This window comes from Miscanthus floridulus, chromosome 1 (assembly GCF_019320115.1).
Source record: "Miscanthus floridulus cultivar M001 chromosome 1, ASM1932011v1, whole genome shotgun sequence".
NCBI lineage: Eukaryota > Viridiplantae > Streptophyta > Magnoliopsida > Poales > Poaceae > Miscanthus > Miscanthus floridulus.
Window position 1 is genome coordinate 3,310,668 of NC_089580.1, and position 9,930 is coordinate 3,320,597.

A 9,930-nucleotide genomic window follows, 5' to 3' on the forward strand; every position below is an offset into this window, starting at 1 on the left:
AAATACAACAAGATGCAGAGCCAGCCACATTTGTTCCGCCGTGGTACAAGACACAGGCAAACACAACCGGTAAGATGGGCCGAATTCATTCATTCTTCATTCGTCAAGAGTCGATTCTCAAACATGAATCGATTCTTCTCTCTCATCCGTAATTTGCTTGCTTCAGTTATTGAGTGGATTCATTGAGATTCCACATGGGACGATGCAGGGCTTCTTCGCTATTGGAAAAGCCCTCGTAGCCAAGGCACATCAGCAAATAACTAGGTACGTGTTTGGTTGGAGGACAAAGTTGAACGATCCATGGATATTAGGATAAGGATATCCATGATGTATGTTTTGTTGAATGGATGAGATGAGCTATTTTTCTGTTTGGTTGGATTGATGAAAGTGGATGGGATGGGAATAGTTGACTAATTATATCTATTATTTAAAAATATTAGCAACTAATTAGATGCTAATAAATATATGCACTAATACTAATTTTGTCATGATAATCACTAATTTAAAATAAAATATATTAATTAGCACCACTAATATCCTAATTAGCACACAAGACATGCACTAATCAACTTATTAGCACTTATCAAAACTAATCCTATCATCATAATTACTAAGTAATAATATAACAAACTAATAATCCTTAATTTATTTGCTAATGACAAAGATTAGAAGACATGGATAAGTTAGTCCGCAGATTTTTTCGGCCCAAAAAATCCAACATTTGGAGGTATATTCTCTATCTATGGATATACTTATCCTAGTGATCCACCCAACCAAACGTTGCATATCCATGGATGGTCCCATCCCATCCATAAATATCAAGCAACCAAACACACCCTAGGTGAACAAAAGTGAGAAATGAAGAGAGAGAACATGTCTATGGATCAAGGATTCGTAGGTATTTGCTTAGTGCATATACCAGATCTTATTTTTATTTTGTTATTTTTATGATGCCTGTTTGTACTCTAAATAGAGCTTACTTCGCGCTAAAAAATAGCAAAGTGCATACTTAAACGACACATAAACAGAGATTACGGACCTAGTTAGTCGTTTTGAGAGTTTATGGACCGGAATGACACACCCCCAACAAGTACTCCCTCCGTCCACAAAAGAATGTAATTATGGGATCCGTGCCGGTCAAAGTAGCTCAAGTTTGACCAAGTTTATAGAAAAATAGTATTAATATTTATGTCTCCAAATAAATTTATTATGTAAATATATTCTATGACTAATCTAATGATACTCATTTTGTATCAGTAATGTTAGTATTTTTTTTATATAATTTTAGTCAAAGTTCAAATTGATTGACTTTTTGGGAAGCGGTTTTTTATATAATTTTAGTCAAAGTTCAAACTGATTGACTTTTTAGGAAGTGAGAATTGCATTCTTTTGTGGCCGGAGGTAGTATAAGGACCGGGGTATGCACTTTGCTCTAAAAAAAAAAGATTCTTCTGTTTTGGTGGCCTGGTAAAATTTAGGCGCCTATTACCGAAGATACTGGGCCCAATTTAAAACGAGAAGCCGGGCCCAATTTACCGAAGATAGCCAGGTCGAGGGCAGCCCACGGTGCCGCACCCGGTCACCCCTCTCTCTCATCATCTAAAAAAAATCTAAAAAAAAGAAGATGGACGCTCTGGAAAGCCCCCCCCGGCCGGGCGACCGTCATCCGACGCCGTCGCGCTCTACGAGGTCCGTTCCTACTCCTCACACGCCGCCCCCGCCGCGGTTCGCCGCTTTTGTCTGACACAAGTGCTCAAAGGTTCCTAATTTCTACTTCAATGTTTTCCGACGGTGGTGTGCGGTGACGGGGTTTGGGATGAGAATTATGTGTGAACGGGTTACGGGTCGGCTGACGAGTGACAAATGCAAGCAGGGTTTTTTTGGTTAGTTCGTCTTCCCGGGTTACTTTTTGGTATCTGTACTGGGCAGTTGTGTTCGCTGGGTTCATCGGTTCGAGGTTTGGGCTTCGTCTTTGATGGGGAGGTTAGGGTTTAGGATGGGTGTGGCTATTGCTTCTGCAATCTCCGGTGTCAGAACTAGTGCTTTCCCTTCCGCGGATGGATGTGGGGCATTGGCTTGCATTTTGGTGGTCCACCTCGCGAATCAAAGCATTTCTCACAGTTTACAGTTTTTGAAACCTTCAATGCTCTCACGAATTACTTTAGGTTTGGGGCACAATTGGATGAGCTACCTAGTGGTGGCTTAATTGTTGTGTTTCAGGAGGGGATATTTCGGTTAATTGACTCTCCAAGTTGTTTGGAAATGAAGCTCTTTCCGTTGAGAAACTTAAGGTTTAGATCCGTGTCCTGCAGCTGTTGCTCTGCTTCTCCTATCTGTGTATTGACTACTGTCTATTTCGTCAGCGTTTTTACTGCATTTCCTGTGAATTTTCATATTGAAAAGGATTACGATCGCTGTCTACTACAAATGCGAATCATGCGGTTAAATAGGTGTCATTTGAGTGCTTCATGTTGGAAGTGCCTCCTTTAGATCCACTAGCAATACGAATTGTGCAGAGATCAAAATAAAATGAAATACCCTGGCACTTGCAGAGTAGTTTTTTTTTTGGCTGATATTTCCCTTTTCCTTTGTGTAGTTCTTGTTCAAGTACTTGCATGAATGGTGCATTAGCATGTTTATTGGTCTTATGGGTGGTTTCAAATTATGCCCTCAGTTTTGTTCACCTCCATTGTAGTTAACGAAGTAATAATTTAGTGATATTAGAGCATTAGTAAGTTCAAAGTTCAGCTAGGCGCTAGGCGGAATCTAGACGCTGACCCATTGCCTAGCGCCTAGTCGGGAGTACTCGCTCCTAGGCGCTCCTAGGCGTTTCCTAGGCGTTTGGCAATATAGCCATAAATTATATATATATTATGTATATAACTATATATATGTATATAACTACTATATATGAGTCACAGTAAGTATAAAAAGAGGGCCAGTAGACATATCTGATTCCTAGCTGGCTTACTCTTGCTTTCTTGCATGTTCCTAGCTCCTGCAACACATTCAAATTCAAGAGTTCAGTCATACTTGTTATAAGTAACAAATTCAAGAGTTCAGTCATACTTCTCAGAATCCAACTTTATTTTTATGGCAGCAACAAATATAACTTGTTATAAGTAAAATGACAACAATGCACTGGTAAATCATATCCATTCATGACATATACATAGATCCACTAGCTGGATCCTAATTTCCCAGAAATTTTTATGTCATACTCATGATTTTCACAAAATCATTTTGATTTCTTATTGTAGTACCTAAGGTAAATTTACCACATTTTGTACCCAAGCATACAGATCTTGCAGAAGCAGAACTGCATGTGCATATACATGATACGCAATAGTTCGACAATGCAACTCAGACACATTGGTTCAGACCCACAATCATGAAGGTGAAGATTGGTGACAGAAATGGAACAGGGGAGATGAGCAGGGGAGGAGCTGCTGGCATGGGAGGGGAGAGGTGCATGGGAGGGAAGGGAGCTCACCTTGGGGACTTGGGGTGGCCGGCGGGGAGGGGTTCCAGTGGAGGACGAGCAGGACGGCGGCGGCGAGTAGACGACGCGCAGGACCGGTGGCGCGCGAGTCGGGGACGAGCTTGGAGGAGCAGGGGAGGAGCAGAGGAGGAGCAGGACCGGCGGGGAGGAGGTCGTCCGGCGGGATGGACCTCGCCCGGCGGGAGGAGCAGGACCGGCGGGGAGCAGGGGAGGAGCGGAGGAGGAGCGAATGGCGCCGCGCTCCATTAGCCTCCCGCGCCTGGGTCTCGTGGCCGCGCGCGGGCCTAGCCGCGCGGGAATTCCTCCCGCGCTACGATTTGGCGCCAAATCGAAGCCGCCCTCGAGCTCGCGCGCCTACGCGCCGCGTCGGCGCCCGCCTAGCGCGCCTCCGCGCCGCCTAGCGCGCCTCCGCGCCGCCTAGCGCCGCCTCCGCGCCGCCTAGCACCGCCTAGCGCTGCGATGCGCGACTAGGGCCCTAGTTGCGGCGACGGGCTTCGCCCAGCGACTAGGCGCGCTAGTCGCCGCCTAGCCGAACTTTGAGTAAGTTGTCTCTGCATATACCTGCACAAATACACATGTTCTCATGTGATTTCATTTTTAATACGAGCATATGACTACTGCACACTCACATTATAAGGTAGTTATTTCATACTTAAGTTTTTTCCTTGAGTCTTGAGTTTCTAATTAGATTTCACACTTGCAGCACTCTCCTATCTTTGATTTCATCAATAGTTTATCTCCTATAGCAACACCGAAGCCTTTAGGTTCAACACAAAATGTCCAGCTATTCAAGTCATCAAACTTACCACCTCTTTCTTCAATCTTCACCTCGCCCCAAGTTAATCCACGAAAGGAATCTAAATCCACAATCAGGTAAATCTTCTATTATCGTTTCTGATATATGTGTTTTTTATCATTTAAACTTAGTACGCATCTTTACATGTTGACCAGGGATGTTAAGCTTTCTCAAGAAGAACTCAATCCTAACCTGCCAAAGGAACCAGATGGGGACTTTTAGCTGCATTGAACTGTCTGGATCCGCAGCACTTGCTTCAGAAAATTGTAGCCCTTCTGAGGATGCAACAAATTCGCCAAGCAAATGGCTCCAATCCACCCTGTCTGGTAGTGAAACTTTAGGAGATTCCAAGAAACAAGATACTGATGGCAAAACAAATCATACTGCAGATGTGGAACAGGTAAAGCCATCAAGCACATACTCTGATCAGAATGACCTCGACCAAGTGGACTCGTCCACTTCTGGAAGAATTGTTCAGGAGAATGAGCTGGCCAAACAGGATAGGAATGATTTAGCACCATGCAGTTTAAACCACTTGATCACACATTGTGGTACTGGTAATAGTGTCATATCAATATCAGATCTGGCCTTAGAAGCACAACAACAGAGTTGGAAATTAAGAGGTGATAATATCATATCTAGCACATCTGTCCTGGCAGTGGATCAAGGAAATTTGGAGGATTCACGAAGAGAACATTTTGTTGAGCCATTTGGATCTTATATCCAGAGTGCTGCTGATGACACTCATGTTTACTGTGCTGATGCAGCAGCAGGTGTTGCAACGAATCATGACCAAGAAATGCTCCCTGCTGTTATTCAAAACCAGTTGGTTTCAAATGACTATAATTTTGACACATTCAAAGTTTCCATTGATGGCATGGTAATGAAGAATCCCTTGATGCCATCAATAATTTTAGTCTTTCCTTTCTAATATAATTTAGGTCTGATTGATAGTGAATGTGTTTTTTCCCCTGTAATTTGATTAATCCTCTGATACCAAATTTGGACCTTCATTCTGGTTATATTAACTAGCCAGAGACTGTACAGTTTAAGTGTTGAAAACTTCTAAATTGCATCTATTGTAAGTTTGTAACAGAAGTAGGTGTGAAACCTTGATTTGACTGAAGTGCCTTTTATGTTTTGTTTTCCTATTTGATGCTCTTGTCAGAAAACATGACAATTTGTTTTCATCTCGCAGGCCATATCACAGCAGCAATGTGGTACGCATAGGCGTTACCTTTTTAACGACAAGGTAGGGCCATCTAATAAGAGAGTGCAAAATATCTCAAATATTCATCATGCGAGTACATGTGGCAATAACTATCTGAAGCCTGTGAAGCCTGGTATTGGTTTGCATCTGAATACTGTTGCCTTGAATTTATCCAACATGCCGCTCACAATTAATCCTCCACTGCTACCTGAACAAACTAGTCCAGCAACAGTAATTACTGGCAGTGAGACTGCTCTTTATAGGCAGTGAGGTATGCGCTCATGTTGACGATTACTCTTCTCAGAAAACCATGCCTAATGCTGACAAGTCTGACCAACAAAGTCATAAGAAGAGAAGGTTAGTTAATATATGCCTCTCTCGCTCTCTTTATCTAGAATTTTACTCTATTGATGGTGACTTTTGGGAGTCCTTTTGCAGGCGCAAATTACAAAACGATGATGGTGAATCATGCATACATTGTAGCTGTAAAAAGTCAAAATGCTTAAAACTGTAAGGTTCCTTGCAATATACAGATTTTTCCATGTACACTTTACCTGTATCCGTGAGGATATCAAATGCGTTTGAAGCAGACAATATGATACTGTTCGATTTGGGCTGTTCCAATGTACTTGTAATCATTGCGTTCAAAAAAAAAAAAAGTACTTGTAATCATAAAATGATATGGCCTACCGATGATTCAGGTATAAGACAAATACATGCATATGGTTGATTTGTGTGCAGCAGATACTTATTTGTTCAAGGCTTTAAGACTACTGACTTTCTAGGTTGGTCTTTCCTACCAAAACACATTGAAATTGACTGGAAATCAGCCTGTTTTAACGGATATAGAAAGTTTCTAGTTAAAATACTTCTCATATTTTATTTCCAGAAATAACTTATTCTGTTTGAAAATCATCTCCTTGGTTGGATTCATGTAGAGTCAGCCTTGACTGCAATATAGTTCATCATACCCTGGTTTTCATGAGGAGCTCAAGAACTTGGGCTTCTGACAGTTCTATCCCATTAGTGTTGGGTGCATCTAGTTTTGAGTTCTGGTTGTTTAATTGGTTGAGAGAAGTCGTTCTTCTGAAGAGTGCTGTTAGCTTTCTGTCTTTTTCAGACCAGTATCACATACTCACTCATAGTTTCAATATTATAGCATGAGTGATAGAGGTTTGACCAATGGAATTCACAAAAATTCTCCATCAAGATAAGGGGGTTCAAGCTTCCTTCTAAGTCATATTTAGAATATGTTTGTGACATTTGAGTAAGCTGTTTTTTCCAGTTTGCGATGTAGCAGAAATTATGTTTTTCCTCAAATTATTTGTATCAGCATGACCAGTATTTCTTGAGGCTACCAATTCATTAGTGTGGTTTCAAACAGCATTGTTGCTTATATTTTGAGTAGGGGCAGTAGGCAGAGCAATCCTAGATTGGCAATAGTGAAAGTCAGTTTGCACTTTTGTATTCTATTATTTTGTTTTGGTAATAATTATTAAAACTTAAACTTGATGGATTTTCAAGCAACCTTCAAAGTTCAGACATGTCTAAACATTCGATGTATTTCATGCCTGTTGTTTAATCTATGCAGTTTCGACTTCCTCATATAAAAAGTCTCAATATAATGATATGCAGCTCTCTTGCGTGTTCGAGGAAAAAAAACTTACCCATATAAAAATAAAGTTGATTGTTGCATTGATTTAATTGTATACTGCCTGGAGAACAGCTCCATTGATTTTGTTTCCCTTGTTTCTTTCAACATGCAATGCCTTATATCTGAAAGGTGAGCATAAAATTACTAGTCAATGCAATGTCAGCAGATTCCCTTACTCTTTGTGTTTTTGAAAGAACCAAACGTATTTTGCAGACTTCTCATAATATTTGAAATTATGACCATCCTTTGTCATTTCTTGTGCAGTTATTGTGCATGTTTCGCTGCTAAAGTCTATTGTTCAGAATTCTGCTCATGTCAAGGCTGTTCCAATAATCATATGCATGAGGAAGCAGTTTCTCATATTCGCAAGCAGACTGAATCTCGTAATCCCTCTAGCATTTGCTCCTACAGTCACTCGCACATGTGGGCCTGTTTCAGAATTTGGGGTAAGAACTAAGAAGAACAGATCCTGTTAGTTGCATTTTTCTTTTTTTTCTTTCACTATTGCTCATGGCATCCCATTCATTGTAGGATGATTCTAACAACACTCCTGCTTCCGCTCGACATAAAAGAGGATGCAATTGCAGGAAGTCTTCTTGTCTTAAAAAATACTGCGAGTGCTTTCAGGTACCATTTAACTTGCCAATTTAGTTTTCTTGACTTAATCTAACTTTGTTAATAAATTGACCCGTTCATGTGTTTATTTAATATATAATGTTATTCTGTGTCATAAGAGTGGTGTAGGGTGCTCCATAAGTTGCCGATGCGAGAGTTGTAAGAACTCTTTTGGAAAAAGAGAGGGTGACTTTGATCCATTCTCGATATTCTTTTCTTTAGAAAAATGCAATTAACCAGTTTACATGCTTCTCAGTTTAATGTACACTAATGTTTGCCAAAATTTGTGCTTGCCATCTTATCCCCATGTTCCTTTCCACAGCACAGCTTTTGGTCAAAAGGATGCTGTGTAAGTTCAATAACTGTGTCTTGAATTTTTCAGTTCCATGTCTGAATTTAGTTTACATTTGTGCTAGGATTTTATATATAGCTGGTTAGAAACTTATGATTGACAAAACATGAACAAGAACATGCTAATTGGTTTGGGTGGCTAACACTGAATTAGTTGAGTGTGCAATTTCTTGACAGGGTAACACTGAATTTGTGTTTACATACCACTTGATCTTCATCTTTGAATAGAGGCTCATGCTTGGAGCAGGCTTTAATGCTCAGTTGCCAGGTTTTAATGCTCTTATTTTCCCTTGAAGGTGTGCTGTTGTTAACTACTGAAAAACTGGAGAAAGGGAGTAAAGCAAAAGGCACTCATGGGAAGGAAGAAAAACTTGTGTTTGACAAACACCATGTGATTAGCCAATCTGGTGATCTTCCAGCCTCTGAGAATCTACTCGCAACACCTTCGCTTGAGCCTTACAGGTCTGTATGACTTGTGGATGGATGTTAGCATGATTCTTGCCTCCCTTACAAAACTCCACACGCTTAACATTTTGAGTTCTCTTTCAGATCTTCCTTCCTACTTCCATCTACATGCTCCAAACTAACACCGGCAACTGCTGGGTGCTCTTCTGGACTGCACAACCCTCGGTCTCCCATGAAATCAGATGATGTGCTCTCACCTTTCGTAACCCGCGCTGCAGCGATGATTCTCGGGAATGATGTTTCAGATATCCAGGAAGTGGGTTCATCTTGCACCACCAGTGTCAAGGTTGTTTCACCGAACAAAAAGAGGGTTGCCCTCCTGCACATTGGTACGGCATTGTCCCCAATCGGTAGCAGCAGCAGAAAACTGGTTTTGAATCCCTTCCCTTCCCTAACTGGTGATGCTGATAGTGAGCCCCACTTTTCTTTCAAAAAAAGATAGTGAGCCCCACTAAACAGAGTTCATCAGCGTATGGCACCTGAGGTACGCATTTGTTTTTTTTTCTTTTCTTCTCTAATGTTTTTGTTTGCAAAACTCAATTGATTATGCAATTTCTTTTTTCAGTCTAGCTGATCCCTTCGGGTACCCTGGATCCTGGAAGATGATTTTGCCTGCTTTTGTTCTGACGAAGAGTTGAAGGAACTTGTTTTAGCACCTCTACCATATAGAAATATAGTTGCATTATCTTGAGAGGCCGAAGCCTAACAGTTCCACTAAATGTGCTTGACCTTTCGTCACCTAGTTTTGTTAATTCTATAGTAAGGTCAGTATGTATATATTTCCACAGCTCATGGGGGTGAACTACATACGTATGGAACGAATGAATGCTTATTTCGTTAAAAAAAATGAATGCTTAAATTTAGTAGAGTAGTCAATTCAGTTTACTATAAGTTTGTGATCAAACATCACTGCTGTCATTTCCAGTCATTTTCCTTAAAACACATTACACATGTACATATAACTGCACGCATATACATCCTACCGTATTTCGCTATCAATGGTCCATCATCTGCAACTAAATAAATAGATCTAGAGCCCTATACGCATTGCTGAGTTGTGCTTGAGATGATGATTTTCAATGGCATATTTGGGACCGCAAACCAGGGACATGTGCGTAAACCAACAGACATCTCCCGTCGACTCTCGGGCCGCTGAGCTAGCGCTGGTGGCCACCCAGGCCCCAGTGGCCACCGCCGAAAACCGCCGCCGGCTGCTCCGGCCATGGCGCCCCTCTCCTCTGATCTCAGCGAGTGACGCGTGAAGGTCTGTGACAGTTCCTCATCACTTCGCCGGAGCTACAGATGGTTGCACACAAGCTGCTCGACGTTTTGCCGAG

The 9,930-nt window shown here is 41.3% G+C and overlaps 1 pseudogene; it reads left to right on the forward strand.

Annotated features, from left to right (window-relative positions):
* Positions 1-202: 202 nt before the first annotated feature.
* Positions 203-9,450, forward strand: LOC136451171 (protein tesmin/TSO1-like CXC 3; annotated as a pseudogene).
* The last annotated feature ends 480 nt before the right edge of the window (positions 9,451-9,930 follow it).